The 17,064-nt window shown below is 40.9% G+C and overlaps 1 protein-coding gene across 2 annotated transcripts in view; it reads left to right on the forward strand.

Moving 5' to 3' along the window:
* Positions 1-17,064, forward strand: part of MGAT4C (MGAT4 family member C) — a 175,149-nt gene that overhangs the window by 58,484 nt on the left and 99,601 nt on the right. For both annotated transcript variants that reach the window (XM_056574404.1, XM_056574405.1), the window contains exon 2: positions 3,155-3,223. The gene's annotated coding sequence lies outside the window, so the exon portion shown is untranslated. The remainder of the gene's footprint in view (positions 1-3,154; positions 3,224-17,064) is intronic.

Genomic DNA, 17,064 nt, shown 5'->3' on the forward strand with positions numbered 1-17,064 from the left:
ATATAGTTTTTCAATTATTGTACTTTTTTTGTTTACATAATGTGCTCAAAATGATGACCCCTATACATTTTTTTCTATAAACAAGGCTGTATGCGGGCTACGTTTTTTGCTCTGCGATTTGTTGTTTTTGTCGGTGCGATTTTTGTCTTGATGGGACTTTTTGACCACTTTTTAATGATTTTTTTGTGATATCATTACTGTTTGGTATTTTTTAAGGTTTACAATATTCTTCACACGGGATCATAAACATTATATTTTATTAGTTTGGACAATTTCACACAAGTCATATGATTATTTTTTTTATGAGAAAAGAAGATTTCATTTTTTACTAGGGGAGGGGCATATAACATTTAAAATTACACTTTATGTAATTTTATTTGACACCTTTTTAAGTCAGGGAATTTAATATGCAATCAAAAGATTGCATTCACTAAAATGCTTAGCCAGGCAGCATCATTGGAGCATCAATCAGGAGGCCAGAGGCAGGTAAGGGGACCCTCCATTGCAATTTATACTCTTAGACACCATAATCTGCATTGATCACGGAGTCAAAAGAGTTACTTGTGGACAGTGGTGGAATCACCACTGCCTATGGTCACTCACTGAGTGAAGCTTCATAGTCAGTTAATGATCCAGGGAGTACATATACCCCCTGGTGCATTAGGTCCTACAGGATAAGGGCATACATGTAATCCCAATGTTGTTTAGTGATTAATTTTTACTTACATGATTATTTATTTGTTTGGATTAATGAATTCATATTTTCATTCTTAAAATGTTGTTTTAGTATGTCTGAAAATATGGTCCTGTGAATGCATCCTTGCATTTCTTCATATAAGATGCAGATTCTGTACACAATTAACTGGTGAAGAAAATATCCTCTTTATTAGTAAATGAAAACATCAGCAGTAATGCAAACACAATTTTGATGTCCTTGTGTTTGTTACTGCTAATGTTTCAATTTAATAAAGAGGATATTTTCCAAGACAGTCGCTTCTGCTGGTCCTACACCATTCTTATTGGACTTTGCTGCAGGCTGTTTTGCAGACCTCTGCACAAGAACAGGTGAGACCTAGTCTATCTATATTTTGCTAACTCTTCATATACTTACTTTACTTTTCATTAGAGATGTATTTCGATTTTTCTTTACTTTAAAGTTCATTGATAGTAAACCAAATTAATGCACTTATTAGACAGGGCATAGCTTTAGAAAAGAAAGTATATCACAATACAACTAATGGCAACATTTATTTTCTAAGGATCATGTCACCATCCTATGTAATCTCTTGATGAGCACAAGAGAGATGCTCTGCCTGGGGATTTGGGTAATTAGGAAAGAAAGAAGGCCAGCTTCTTTGCAAACAGTGGCAATAACCTCTCTCTACCAAAAGTCTTAGCTAACCACTGCACGAAAAACTATAATGATCATTCTCCTAATTTCTTTTCAGAACTTCCACCAACCTGATATTATTATTATGGCTAAATCAGTTCCATAGATCGTCTGTTTTTGCCAAGATGGCTGCAATAGTATGCAAATAGGCTTTAACATCCCTGCAAAGAGGCAGCATAGAGCCCTCCAACATGCTCACACGGCCCTCACTCCAATTCCTTTTTGCAGATCATGATGCATTATGGAAATTTCTATCTGACAGAGTAATTTATTCAGGGATGCATTACATCTGTTTTCTGCCAGCAGAACATCATCAACAAATTGTGACCACATGGCCTGTAGTATATCTGGACATCTGCATGAGTCTATCACCAATGGCAACAAGATTCCATGGCAATGTCAGCTCACATCCCTTATTAGGCCATACCGCCTACACAATATTATTTTATTGCCAGTGTTATGATACATCCTCCATCATTCTACAGAAACCATGTGCTTATGTGTATGAATATGTCACAGAGCGATTGCAGAGCTAGCGCCACTATAAGCAGACAAACAGAGCTACCGAGCCACAGCAGGGGGCTCGCTCTGCAGTCACGCTGTTACTGTTGGCGGTGCATCTACAATGTCAAATACGGTGTGGGTGCACCCCGTGTTACCCTGCCCTAAATCTTTTTGCTGTCTGCAGGGATATCACTTTTTTTTTTTTTACCTAGAACAAGGCCTTGACATGCCCCACATTCTTGTCTATCCTACATTCATTAGTAAGACTGTATATGGATCATATTGTTGGTATTTTGTGATAGTATATTTGTTTGTACAGTGATCCCTCAACTTACAATGGCCTCAACATGCAATAGTTTCAACATACAATGGTCTTTTCTGGACCATTGTAACTTGAAACCAGACTCAACATACAATGCTACGAACAGTCCAGATCTGTGAAACATGACAATGGCTGGAAGAACTGACCAATCAGAATGGACATTTCATTTTACTGGTAAAACCCCTGTATTACTGAATCATATGCACTGACTGGCTGTCTGGTAGCGCCCCCTACAGTACAGGGAGGTATTACATGTTCTGTACTACTCTTAACCTATGTCACGGTTAGCTGCTCCTTTGGACATGAAGTTAGGGCAGCTCCCTTACTTTATTAGGACATTGCGTGTACTTTACAGAACCCTGAAGAAGCTCATGTCCTTTACATAAAAAGTGATTTACAGCTCACAACAGCTCTTTCTTACTTTTATGTGTAAGGATTTGCTTTATCTGTATTAGCTATCTACTCATTTTTCTTTTATCTTCACTTTTTTTTTCTTTGGATGACAATTTGGTGGCTTCAGAACCAATTACCATGTTTCCATAGAGTTATGGTCTCAACATACAATGGTCGTCCTGGAACCAATTAATATTGTAACTTGAGGGACCACTGTATATGAATATACACCAATACACACCTGTGATCTAGAGGTGTCCCCTTGTGAATGCTGTCTCTTCTGCTTAATTCTGTATGTGATTGTTAGACCAGTAGGGCATCAGAACTTGTAAACATCAATGCAAGAATTATAAAACCTAGAGCGTCCATAGAAACTACTGTTGTAACATCATAATAGCACCATCATTTGTACTGTTCTTTTCTAACAAAATATTGTGTCAGCTGTAGAAAACTTTCCAGCTAAAACCAAAAGAAAAATCTACACAATACAGTTATCTTTATAAGTTGTTATCTAATCTGAAATATATTATGTCTCTATATTTTAGGATGAATGCAGAAGTATGAAAAAAGACCCCAGCTGATACTCGACAAAACAGGAGTGAGTAATACTAAAGGTGAGAATTGGGTAGGGAATGTTTCATTAAATAACACTAACAATACAATTCAGAATAGGACCCTAATACTCAGGGGAAATATGTGAAGCTAAGTCAGGTTGTAGCAGTGTAAGTTTTGTGCTGTATCTGTCCTTCATTTTCATAAAATGGAAAAAAGAATTGGAACTTTTATAGATCTATTATAAGCCAGCAGACTAATAAGTTGTAGATGTGCATACACTATAAATAAGGTGAATTACAAGGTTAATTACAATATTCAAAATCCATAATCATTATAGTCTGAAAAAAAGTGACTGCATTGCCCATCCATGTTTCCTATTAACCTGTTCCTGCCAGGCATGAACCATAGGGAACACAGCTTTAGATAACACTGCCAAAATAGAGGTGCAAAACACCATAAATGGACAATGAGGTATACAGGAGGTGCCAGACCTTACCCACCAGACCCCAATGATCATTTCGCTTCAAATGCTTCCTCAGGGGCATAATATATATATATATATATATATATATATATATATATATATATATATGTAGTGAGATTTAGATCAATGATCATCCTTTTCCGTAGCCACAGGACATGTTTTTCACCTCATAAAGCAAGTCCACACCAACTCCTTCCTCTTCATGCAATCTGAACCTCGGTCAGGTTTATTGGGAAAGGTTGCAGTACAAAATGAAACACAATTCACACCGGAACAAACAAAATCCTAGGCCATCTAACCACTGACTACACATTTACAGTCCCTGTCTGCCAACTGGTGGTCTTATCCCTGCCAGTTAAGAACACATGTTCCTGCAACTTTTACTCACTGTTCACACAAACAGTGTTTATATATATATATATATATATATATATATTTATATATATATATATTTTTTTATTACAATAAATTTGTGTTGTGCAACCTTATTCTGAGACCCAGAACATTTTTTTTCCAATCAATGGACCTAAGTACACACCATTAGCTATGGGGTGAGCTTTAGTTTTCATTCGTACAATTCTGATGTACATATAACTTTATGGCCTTATTTTCTCAATCACAGAAGATTACCTTCTCACAATCCCTCTTCCTCTCTGCTATGACATGACATTATTAATGTTAGGGAAGGTGCACTGAACTGAACAGGCAAGAACTGTGCTGTGGGTTCATTTATGGTATAATACTTTATTTACTATTTTTGGGGAGAAGTGGTTGTTGGTGTGTTGGGCTTGCAATATGCTATGTGAACTGTAAGACAACAACCAGAGGATCAAAACAAGGAAGAGGTTACAGCACAAAAGCAGCCCTGATCTAAGCAGTGAATTGTTGCTGATTAGGATAAAGGAAGGGGAGGAGAGAATTTTTGGATATCAGCGATAAAAGGATATCAGCGATAAAAGGAAATCCTTGACTGGTGTATCAAGCACAGTGTAGATTCTCTGGAGAACACTGAAAGGTACAGGATGTATACACACAAGCCTTTTCTCCTTCATAACAGTATCTAAGTCTGTCTCTCTGCTACTATAAATATATATCCCCTAGCAACAGGCCTGGTCTAAAGCCTGTTATAGTAGTCCTTAAAAGATCCAAGGCAGCCCAACAAAATGAAGTGTCCCTTTATTTTATGCCCAGTACTGTTTTGATATGAATACCTTTCTCAAGTAGTAAACACAATGGTCAAGAGTTATCAACCTGCATAAGACAAAAATGTGTCTGCATTGTCCATTGCAAGCAATCCCAGCTCTGGTAAAATGAAATTTGAGCTGTGATTGGTTGATATGTGTAAAGCAGATACATCTTTGTCTCATGCAGATTGATCATTCTAGGCCACTTGGTGAATTATTGTCACATTTATCCTATCTTTGTAAACCCTTTAGAATGTTTTATATTTTTGCATGAATTTTACCTTAAACTATACCAGATTTTCACAACACTCCAAACCATATAAGTCCCAAATATTAGACTTGGTAATCTATTTGATGAGGAAAATAATTAAATATCACATATTTTTAAGAAGCCAAAGTATTCATTAGAAGATAATTTCAGGTGTTTTCCATTAACGGAATGACAATCAGATGTTAGAGGATGACGAGTTTTATAATAGGAACAGGGATTTATCAAAGTCTGATCTTTACAACACTTGTTTGTGGAAGTCTATTATGGCATGGGCAAAACAGATTTCTGAGGATCGCAGAAGAGAAGTTGATGATGCTTCTAAGGCTGGAAAAGGTTACAAAACCATATGATATGCTAGTACACACAGGATATGTCAATTTGATTCACAATGGTGCAGTAGCAGAGTGAACAGCACCATTAAAGGGGTTCTCCACTGGCCAGCATTTGGAACATTTAATTCCAAACCCTGTGTGCGCACTGCAGGGGTCAGCCACGCCCCTCATGATGTCAAGCCATGATGTCATGATGTCTTCCATTGACTTGAGGAGGCGTGGCTTGACATCACGAGGGAGCATGGCCAACCCCCGCAGCGCACACACAGCGTTTGGAACTAAATGTTCTGAATGCTGGCCAGTGGAGTACTAAATGTATTAGTAAATGTAGGCGGCAATGTATAAAGCACCTCTTGTTTACATCCTGGCCAGTGTACAGTACTAGTCCTGAACACCCAGAGCAGAGAGGCATACATTGTACAGCAGATGTATAGAGTGTGCTTATATTTGAAAAAAGTCCCTGTTACTTCATGTCTTTCTGTGACAACCTTTGCCAAAATTATAATTTTTTTAATTCAGAACAAATTTGATTAATTCCAGATTGATTCTAGCCATGTGGGTATGTCATTATAATGAGTTGTCCTCAAACTGAATACTATATTGTGAATACAGATCCACTTTAAATTGGAGCTCCAGTGTAGAGCTGTCTACTTTGAGTATTATTTTAGAGGGCTGTTCACACTCATTAAAAACTGTAACTGGACTGCTTGAGAAGATGAATAATAAGTGATGAGTTCCTCACGGCAGGATATACTTAATTTACAATGTCATTCTTATATATTTTGTATGTGTAGAGCAATTTAAACAAAATGAATTGAATATTGTAACAGTGGACATTGTTAGTGTAGGAAAAATGAAAAAAAAAAAAAATATATATATATATATATATAATCTTCATGACAGATAAGGCTTGTTTGTCTTAATTAAAAAAATAAAGTTGTATTAACACAGATGCTAGATAGTAACACATTGCCCTCAATTTGACTAAACTTGTAATTAAAGTATCTTTACCGCTAAGCAAGTGCTACTGGAACAACATATCAACTTCTGTTATCCCAGTGGAAAATGACTTAATTACATCCGTCCAGCTCAGAATTCAGATGTTTTCTAATGAGAGTCTTAGATAGTCTATTTGCTGTAGGAAATAGCTCCATGAGGATTCTGTCTCATAGTTATCTTTAGAATAATGATAGGAAATCAAATAAACTTGAATTTCTATAGGAATGTGCAAGAAATATTGCTCATAATATATACTTATGAGAAGACAGTTACTAATGTTATCAGCTGCAGAATGCTCACTTACTTCAGTTTAAATTAAATCACTTGGTTTATAATGAATGCTTAAAGCTTTCCAAGAAGCCTTCACTACAGAAACATATTCTCCAAAGACTGAAACTTGAGTTGAAAAATAACTTAACTGCTTTGGAAAGAACACAAAAAAACGGGTAGTGATATATTCAGCTGTTGTAATAATTTAAGAAACTGAAGTCTGAGCACTGAACTGTTATAACAAAGCAACACAACAAGCTTGGCGAACGTCTTCAGAGGTTATAGAGAAGTACACCACTTGCAGCTGGCTAAATCTGATTATATGCACTGTTTGAGTCTTATGTATTTTTATATGTTGGCATAAACTTGAAGGTTATGTACCACTGTTCAACCATTTTGATTTTCTGAAAAAAGAATCAATTTTGGGCATAATAATAATTAAAAATCATTTACCCATTTCTGTTGATGTGTCTCCAAGATTGTAGACTAAAACAAAAGCTGGACTGCAATACATTTGGAAAGTCTTCAGACTCTTTTTGATTTATCAAAATGTTGTTGTTTTGGTTTTGTGTTGATATTTAAAAAAAAAAAGGGGGGGGAGGAAAAAAAGTGTTCCTCTATTATTCAGCAGTCAATATCACATACTGCAAAAATGGAAATGTAATTTAAAATGTTTGTTAACTTTAAAAAGGAAAAAAAAAGAAATGTGCAGACCCATTGCTATGACACTTGAAATTTGGTTCTGGAGGCTTAAAGGGGTATACCAGGCATAACCTTTTTTTATATATATCAAATGGCTCCGGAAAGTTAAACAGATTTGTAAATTACTTCTATTAAAAAAAATCTTAATCCTTCCAATAGTTATTAGCTTCTAAAGTTTTCTGTCTAACTGCTCAATGATGTTGTCACATCCCAGTGCATGATGGGAGAATATCCCCATAGGAACTGCACAGCTCCCGAGACATGAGTCATCAGAGAGCAGTTAGACAGAAAACAACAACTCAACTTCAGAAGCTAATAACTATTGGAAGGATTAAGATTTTTTAATAGAAGTAATTTACAAATCAGTTGATATATAAAAAAAAAAGTTTGTTGGACATGATTTGGAAAGATATAGCCCTGTCTACATAACGTCTCACAGCTGGCAATGCATAGCAGAGCAAAAGCTGTAGAGCTCAGAGACAGAATTGTGTGGAAACACAGATCTGGAGAGGGATGTTAAACATTTTGCTACTCTGACATTTCCCAAAATTACTCTGGACTCTATAATTCTTATATAGATGTAGTTTGGAACAACCAGGACTCCTTCTAGAGCTGTCTGCCCCACTAACCTAAGTAATAGAGGTGACCAAGAACCCAATATCCAATTTGGCTGTACTCCAAAGATCCTTAGTGCAGATGGGAAAAAAACTTCTAGGAAGTCTCTGCAGCACTCTACTGATCTGGACTATATAGCCAGAGAGAAGCTTCTTCTCATAACATAAAGGACTCTCAGACTTTGAGAAACAAGGTTTTCTGGTCTGATGAAATCATGATTGAAATTTTTTGTCTGTTTTTCAAATGGCATATCTGGAGTAATCCAGGCACTGCTCATTCCCCTGCCTAATATCATCCCTATGGGGAAGCATAGTTGTAGCAGCATTATGCTGTGGGGGTGTTTTTCAGCGGCTGGGCAAGGGTTGAGGAAAAGCTGAATGGACTAAAATACAGAGATATTCCAAAACAAACAAACAAAAAAAAAAAAACCTAAGCCTACAGTCCAGACAATACAGGAATGGACTAGGGGCAACTTTTTGAATGTCTCTGAGTGGCCCACCAACGGTCCCCACCCAACCTGACAGAGCTTGATCTGCATAAAGAGTGATAGAAAATCCCCAAATCTAGCTGTGCAAGCCTTTTGGCCTTATACTTAAGAAGACTGGAGGAGGCTGTAATCACTGCCTAAGTACTGTCAGAATACTGTGTAAACTAAGGGTTTGAATACTTATATCCATGGAAAATTTAGTTTTTCCTTCTCAATAAATTATCAAAGATTTTTAACATTCTGTTCTCACTTTGTCATTAGGGAATATTAGATGCAGAATTATGGGGAAAACCTTTTTTGTTTTAGCACAAGGCTGCAACATAAAAAAAAAAAAAAAGAATAATAAAACTATAAAATAAATACCGTAGATAAAAATTAAAAAATAAACAGTAAAATGGTACAAATACTTTACTAATGCACTATATATGAAGAATATTAAGGATTTACTAAATCAGAAATATAATTGAGAATAATTTTTTTGGTATTAAAGGCTGCCCTTTGGAAATGGGAATACTTATAACATGCTTTCTATGTACCTTATTAATCGGCGTATAACACGCACTTTTAAAACTTAAATTTAAGACAAAAGGCCTGCCTGCGCGTGATACGCCGATAAATCTTCTGGTCACTGATTTAAAGCGGCCGCAGCAGCGGCTGCTTGTTAAGTATTAGCAGCACGGCCGCGGCCACTTTAAATCAGTGACCAGTGGCGTCTCATCCCTGCTCTGGAAAACTGTCACTTGTTTTTTCCCGCACTATCCACAGGTACTGGTGGATAGTGCGGGAGACGCTGATTCAAATGAGCCTTACCTTGTACGGATCTGCCCTACCTTTTAATCAGAGTCTCCCGCACTATCCACCAGTACCTGTGGATAGTGCGGTAGAAAACAAGTGACAGTTTTACTTTTCCTTTTCCCTACCTCCCCCCTTCCTCATCATTCCCCCTTTTCCCCCACTTTTTATAGTTTTTTTTTATTTTCCTTACCTGGCTGCATTTCGGCAGGTCAGGTCAGATGGCAGGTCTTGCGGGCTGCGTCAGTGAAGCAGGTGAGTGACATCCTCTGCCGGCTTCTCTGCACGGCATCAGTGAAGTCCCTTTTCATTTTCTCTAGTCGCCTGCGAAAAGTGACCTGATGCCGCGCAAGGAGCCGGGAGAGGACGTCACTCATCTGCTTCACTGACCGCAGCCCGCAAGACCCCCCCCCCCGCCGCCTGACTTGACCTGCCGAAGCGCAACCAGGTAAGCAAAGGGGAAGAGTGGTGGTCTTCAACCTGCGGACCTCCAGATGTTGCAAAACAGTTGGCTGTCCGGGCATGCTGGGAGTTGTAGTTTTGCAACATCTGGAGGTCCGCAAGTTGAAGACCACTCATAGGAGGAACATGATGGGGGGAGCATGAGACAGGGGGAAATGATGAGGGGGGGAATGATGGGGGGATGACGAGTCAGGGGGAAATGATGAGGGGGGAATGATGGGGGAATGATGAGACAGGGTGGGGGATGATGAGGGGGAATGATGGGGGGATGATGAGACAGGGTGGGGGATGATGAGGGGGGAATGATGGGGGACATGATGAGACAGGGTGGGGGATGATGAGGGGGAATGATGGGGGACATTATGAGACAGTGGGAAATGATGAGGGGGGGGAATGATGGGGTGCATGATGAGACATGGTTGGGGTTGTTGAAGGGGGAATGATGGGGAGACATGATGAGACAGGGTGGGGGAATGATGAGACAGGGGGAATAGTGAGGGGGGGAATGATGGGGGACATGATGAGACAGGGGGAAAGGATGAGGGGGGAATGATGGGGGACATGAGGAGACAGGGTGGGGGATGATGAGACAGGGGGAAATGATGAGGGGGGGAATGATGGGGGGCATGATGAGACAGGGTTGGGTATGATGAGGGAAGAATTATGGGGGACATGATGAGACAGGGTGGGGGGGGATGATGAGACAGGGGGAAATGATGAGGGGGGAATGATGGGGGACATGATGAGACAGGGTGGGGGGATGATGAGGGGGGAATGATGGGGGACATGATGAGACAGGGGAAAATGATGAGGGGGGAATGATGGGGGACATGATGGGACAGGGTGGGGGGATGATGAGACAGGGGGAAATGGTGAGGGGGGAATGATGGGGGACATGATGAGACAGGGTGGGGATGATTAGACAGGGGGAAATGATGAGGGGGGGAATGATGGGGACATGATGAGACAGGGTGGGAGACAGCCTGGAGTTGGCGGCAGCAAGGGAAGACAATACAGTGGCTGAATAACACAGCCTGGAGGTGGCGGAAGCATCAGTAGACCATATAGTGGCTGATTGGCGCAGCCTGGAGTTGGCAGCAGCAAGAGGAGACCATATAGTGGCTGAATGACACAGCATGGAGTTGGCGGCAGCAAGAGGAGAACATATAGTGGCTGAATGACACAGCCTGGAGTTAGCGGCAGCATGAAGAGACCATATAGTAGTTGAATGACAGAGCCTGGAGTTGGTGGCAGCAAGAGGGACCATATAGTGGCTGAATGGCACAGCCTGGAGTTGGCGGCAGCAAGAGGAGACCATATAATGGCTGAATGACAAAGCCTGGAGTTGACGGCAGCAAGAGGAGACTAGACTGAATGACACAGCCTAGAGTTGGCGGCAGCCAGAGGAGACCATATAGTGGCTGAATGGCACAGCCTGGAGTTGGTGGCAGCAGGAGGAGACCATATAGTGGCTGAATGACACAGCCTGGAGTTGGCGGCAGTATGAGGAGACCACATAATGGCTGAATGATACAGCCTGGAGTTGTTGGCAGCAAGAGGGACCATAAAATGGCTGAATGGCACAGCCTGGAGTTGCTGGCAGAAATAGGAGATCACATAGAGGCTGACTGACACAGCCTGGAGTTGGTGGCAGCAAGATGAGACCATATAGTGGCTGAATGACACAGCCTGTAGTTGGCAGCAGCATGACGAGACCATATAGTGGCTGAATGGCACAGCCTGGAGTTGGCGGCAGCAAGAGAACACCATATAGTGGCTGAATGACACAGCCTGGAGTTAGCGGCAGCATGAAGAGACCATATAGTGGCTGAATGACACAGCCTGGAGTTGGTGGCAGCAAGAGGGCCCATAAAGTGGCTGAATGGCACAGCCTGGAGTTGGCGGCAGCAAGAGAAGACCATATAGTGGCTGAATGACGAAGCCTGGAGTTGACGGCAGCAAGAGGAGACTAGACTGAATGACACAGCCTGGAGTTGGCGGCAGCAAGAGGAGACCATATAGTGGCTGAATGGCACAGCCTGGAGTTGGCGGCAGCAAGAGAAGACCCTATAGTGGCTGAATGACACAGGCTGGAGTTGGCGGAAGTATGAGGAGACCACATAATGGCTGAATGATACAGCCTGGAGTTGATGGCAGCAAGAGAGACCATATAGTGTCTGAATGACACAGCCTGTAGTTGGCGGCAGCATGAGGAGACCATATAGTGGCTGGATGACACAGCCTGGAGTTGGTGGCAGCAAGAGGAGACCATATAGTGGCTGAATGACACAGCCTGGAGTTGGCGGCAGCAAGAGGAGACCATATAGTGGCAGAATGACACAGCCTGGAGTTGGCGGAATCATGAGGAGACCATATAGTGGCTGAATGACACAGCCTAGAGGTGGCGGAAGCATGAGGAGACCATATTGTGGCAGAATGAGCTCAGGCCTCTTGCTGCGACTCCTTCTGCCACTCGCCCCTAATCTGCTGCGACCTCTGCCTGCACCTGATGACTTTAGGCCTCTGCCACTCCTCTATGCACGTCCTGGCACTTCACTGCCTAACATACTTAGTGCGTATATGAGGGGAGGCAAATGCTCCACTATACTTAAAACAGTATTTGTCTACAACCCCAGCCGGTGTGTGTACTTTTGGCTGGCCTTTCACAGTAACTAGGCCCTTAGGACTTTAACAGGAACAAAATGGTACACCACTTAGATGTACGCTCCTGGTATGCACTTATGAGGGGAGTACAATGCATTCCAGTACGCTTAAAACAGCATTTGTCTACAACACCAACAGGTGTCTACTTTTGGCTGGCCTTTCACAATAACTCGTCCATTAAGACTTTAACAGGAACAAAATGGTACACCACTTAGATGTACGTATGTGGTATGCACTTATGAGGGGAGTACAATGCGCTCCAGTACGCTTTACACAGTATTTGTCTACAACACCAGCAGGTGTGTACTTTTGCCTGTCATTTTACAGTAACTAGGCCCTTGAGACTTTGACAGGAACAAAATGGTGCACCACAGGTTGCACTTAATAGAGGACAACACGCTTTTAGTGCTCTGCTCAACCTAACTAGCTGGCTACCTTTTCAGTTGTTGTACACACCAGTGCTGCAGCAAACAGTACACCCAAAATTGCACTTTCTCTCTCAATCTCACTCCTTTCCCTATCAGTGCTTCTAGGCTGGATTGGGGCTTGAGGTGAATTACTGCTGTAATACTATCAAAATTGCACTTTCTCGATCAATCTCTCTCCCTTCCCTATTAGTGCTTCTAGGCTGGATTTGGGCTTGAGGTGAATCGCTGATGTAAAAAAGCTTTTCTGTGCAACACACTGCTCTCTATCCCTCTATCTCTGCTGCAATAGAACGCAGATGTGAGTGGCCGCAAGATGGCTGCCGATTATAAAGGGATGTGACCTCACAGGGGTGGCTGGCTGCTGATAGGCTGCATGTGATTCAGGGTCATCCCGCCGATCCTTGTTCCTGCCTTCCAAGGATTCCTTGCCCCATGTCCTCACATGTGGATCCACCATTTTAGATGCCCTGGAACACACTAAATGGAGTTTAATGAAGCGTTTTGCGCAATCGAATCACGGCAATATTCGTATTAGTTTCAAATTTAATTTTTCTTGAAGTCCGCAACAAATTTGGATTCGTCAGATTCGATTCGCTCATCCCTAGTGGTCGACCAATAGATCTTGATATACCAGTAGACCTCAAAGAAGGTAACAGTAGATTATACTTTTACATTGTCCTGGCAAACACATTAGATATCTGATGGCTGAACATCTATGTTACCTGACTCCCCCATAAATATGCACTCACATCTTTGATGAAAGTTGCATGTTATTTCAGTAGACAAAATATATCAAAACTAAAGACCGAAGAGAACATGCTCTCTTCGTGTACACTGTTGAGAGATCCCATCATATAATTTTACTAGCATATAGGTCATTTTTTATTTTGTCTCATTAAAGAAGTACTGTGGTGCAAAAAGTTTTTAGCCCAAAATGCTCCCTGTGACCGTACCTCTATGTGCATGTCCTTCTTTCTTCAATCGGATCAGCCGCTCTCCCGCTGCAGCACCGCAAATTTCCCGATACTTCCGGGTTATGGTGGTGTGGATGATGATGTAAAAATCATCATCCCCCATGCTGCCTTGCTCCAGCTTTCTGTCCCTCGGTGCCTCAGTCCTCCACACCCCCTCCCCTTCCTCATCCTTACCCCTCCCTAGTAATTATATTAAACCCGCCCTGTTAAAACATTGCACATTGATATCATGTGTAACTTGTTTGAAGAATATTCCTGTTAGTAACGGCACCTTAACTAGCCGGGATTTCATTGGCCAGGAGTGATCACATGTTCAGTCCGGGGGGCATTGCTGAGTGCTCCGGCACACTCAGCTTGATGTGATAGGCGGGAGGCATTCAGTGCCATTTGCGCAGTCCAGCCAATGAATATATGAACATGTAAAATATGAGAGTAACCGACTCGCGGCTAGGGGGGCCGTGCAAGAGCAGGGAGGATCTTTACAGTGATGACGTTTCATTACCAAGATGGCTGCGGCAGGCTGAATACAGGGGTACAAAATTCATAATTGTGAGATACTGGTTGTGCTTCCGGTTTTCCGAAAAGTCGCATGAGCGCGCAGTTAGCGCAACGGAGGTAATTTAGGATACTATATAACTTTGACCTAGCTTTACAATGGGCTATAAATATTCTGCTCAAGAGTACTCCTTTAACATGAAAAGAGTATTCCAAGATTTTGTTTTTTTATACAACACTGGAGCTGCTGTAAAAATTAGAAAACAAAATCATATTTACCTTACCCAGTTCCCTGCAGTTCCTTCTGCAGCTCCTTATGGTACCTTACTGCTCATCTCTCCTTCCTGTATTTCAGTTGATGCCTCAGAGTAGGACCTGCCTGCTCAGCCAATCACTGGCTGCAGTAGTGTCATGGCATGCCTGGTCCTGCTCCAACGTAGCTTCTCAGAAGCAGGAAGAACTAAGAAATAGTGTTGCTTGCGAATATTCGCAATTCAAATTTTATTTGCGAATATCGCATATTCGCGAATTCGTGAATATTCGCGAATATAGCGCTATATATTCGTAAATACGAATATTCGTTTTTTTTTTTTTTTTCACAGTACACATCACAGTGATCATCCCTCTCTGCTTCCAGTTTATATGGTGTAAGAAGGCTCTAATACTACTGTGTGAGACTGACGTGCGAATTTTCGTATATGCGAAAATTTACATATGCTAATTTTCACTTATGTTAATTTATTGTATATGCAAATTTTCGCATATGTTAATTTTCGCACCTGCGAATATTCGCATATGCAAAAATAAAACGAGAATCTTACGAATATGCGAATATTCGCGAATATGACGAATATTCGTCCATATATTCGCGAATATTCGCAAATTCGAATATGGCCTATGCCGCTCAACACTACTAAAAAATGCTAATTCGTTTTGTGTGAATTACTATAGTTACATGCACTTTTGGAGTGATTGCTGTTAAACATAGTTGAGACTATATTATAATGTATAAACTGAAGAAGAGCAATGTATGTGGTTTTTCTGCATTCAACATCCAATAACCTATATGCTTGTAATAACTCTGAACTTTCAATTTGCATTTTAGATGCATTTTTATCTGTCGTTGACTATTAAAGTTTTCTTTTAAGTGCTGATGTTGAACCTTTCTTTTGCTACTAAAACTTTTCTTCCTGTCTAGACTTCTCACTATTCCAACTTGCTAATTTTTTATTTCATACTAGTGTTGCTTTAGGCTTTTTGCATTAATATTTTTTTCTTGCTTAAGTTGCCATTTTCTGTGCTTTTGAAGTTATTCATTAAATCATGGAGTCTTATAAAAGCTGTTTACCCTACTCCCCTCAATTCCTGCTTGTAATGTTTTTGAACTATAGGGAATTTTTTTTGTGGAGGGAGCATTTGTTGGTGGAGGGAGTACTTTTGGTTTAAGTTCTTTATATTAAACATTAACACTCTTACTGGACCTAAGCCAGATAATGCAATTTAGAAGCTGCTTTTTATTTACATCAGTGTTAAATAATATTCAAACTTATGATCAAACAATTAAAAGAATTAAAAATATGTAAACATGACTTATTATTAGAAGATTACCCTTCTGTGCCAGTTCGCATACATGTCACATTAGCAATCAGTGACTATTTTGGGGACCAAGACCTGCAGATCTGACATGTTAAACCTAAACCTTCTTGCAGGGGCACCAGTTAAAGAACAGAGGGCCCCTTAGACTTAGCACCTCACTATAAGTGCCAAATTGGTTGTACAGTAGTGCGAAGTTTCACATTCCAAGGTACAGCAGCCACGGAGCCAACCGACACTGCTCAAGTGACTGCCCTGTCAGTGAATTTTGACAAGCCAATTTGGACGTGAAACAAGGGAAATGTTGTTAGCAAGAGACTGCACCCTTAAAGAGGTACTCCACCCCTAGAAATCTTATCCCTTATCGACCAAAGCCATCATGCCCCCTCCCATAAATGAATGGAGGGTGCGTGGTGTGACCGACCACAGCTGCCCAAAGCCGGTGTTCTTAACATAAATGTTTAGAACTCCAGGGTGCCTGCCAGTGGCCAGACCCCCCCCCCCCCCCCCCCCCGTGATCAGACATCTTATCCCCTATCCAAAGGATAGGGGATAAAATGTCTATGGGCAGAGTACCCCTTTAAGGACAACTAGGGAGATTTATCACAACCTGTCCAGAGGAAAAGTTGCCAAGTAGAAACCAACCAGATCACTTCTTTCATTTTTAAATCAGGCTTCTGAAAAATGAAAGAAGTGATCTGGTCGGTTGCTATGGGAAACTCAGCAAATTTACCTCTGGTCAAGTTTACCTCTGGTCAGGTTTCTTCTTTCTAATTTGTTTATACTGTACACACTTTCCTACAACTGAGAAATTCTTTCAGAAATTGCAAGCTCTTTTATTTGGATACATTGGAGGACATTTCTCAAGGTATTTAAAGCTTTTTTTTTTTTCTGCTTACTATGGGTGCAAACCCCTTACAAAAAGTTGCAAGTCTGTTCCAGGTCCACTAGTTTGCTTACGTGCTCCAAATTTATCAACCCACTGTGATAGTATGATAAATATGTAGCACATATGCAAAACTAAAGCAAAAAAAAATGTCTTTAGAACTTGCTGACCAAAGTAAACAATGATAAATGTCTCCCATTGTTGCTACTCAGAGTATAACCCCTTAATCCCTTCCCGACCTATGACATACCTGTACATCATG

Source organism: Hyla sarda, chromosome 4, assembly GCF_029499605.1.
Source record: "Hyla sarda isolate aHylSar1 chromosome 4, aHylSar1.hap1, whole genome shotgun sequence".
Lineage (NCBI taxonomy): Eukaryota > Metazoa > Chordata > Amphibia > Anura > Hylidae > Hyla > Hyla sarda.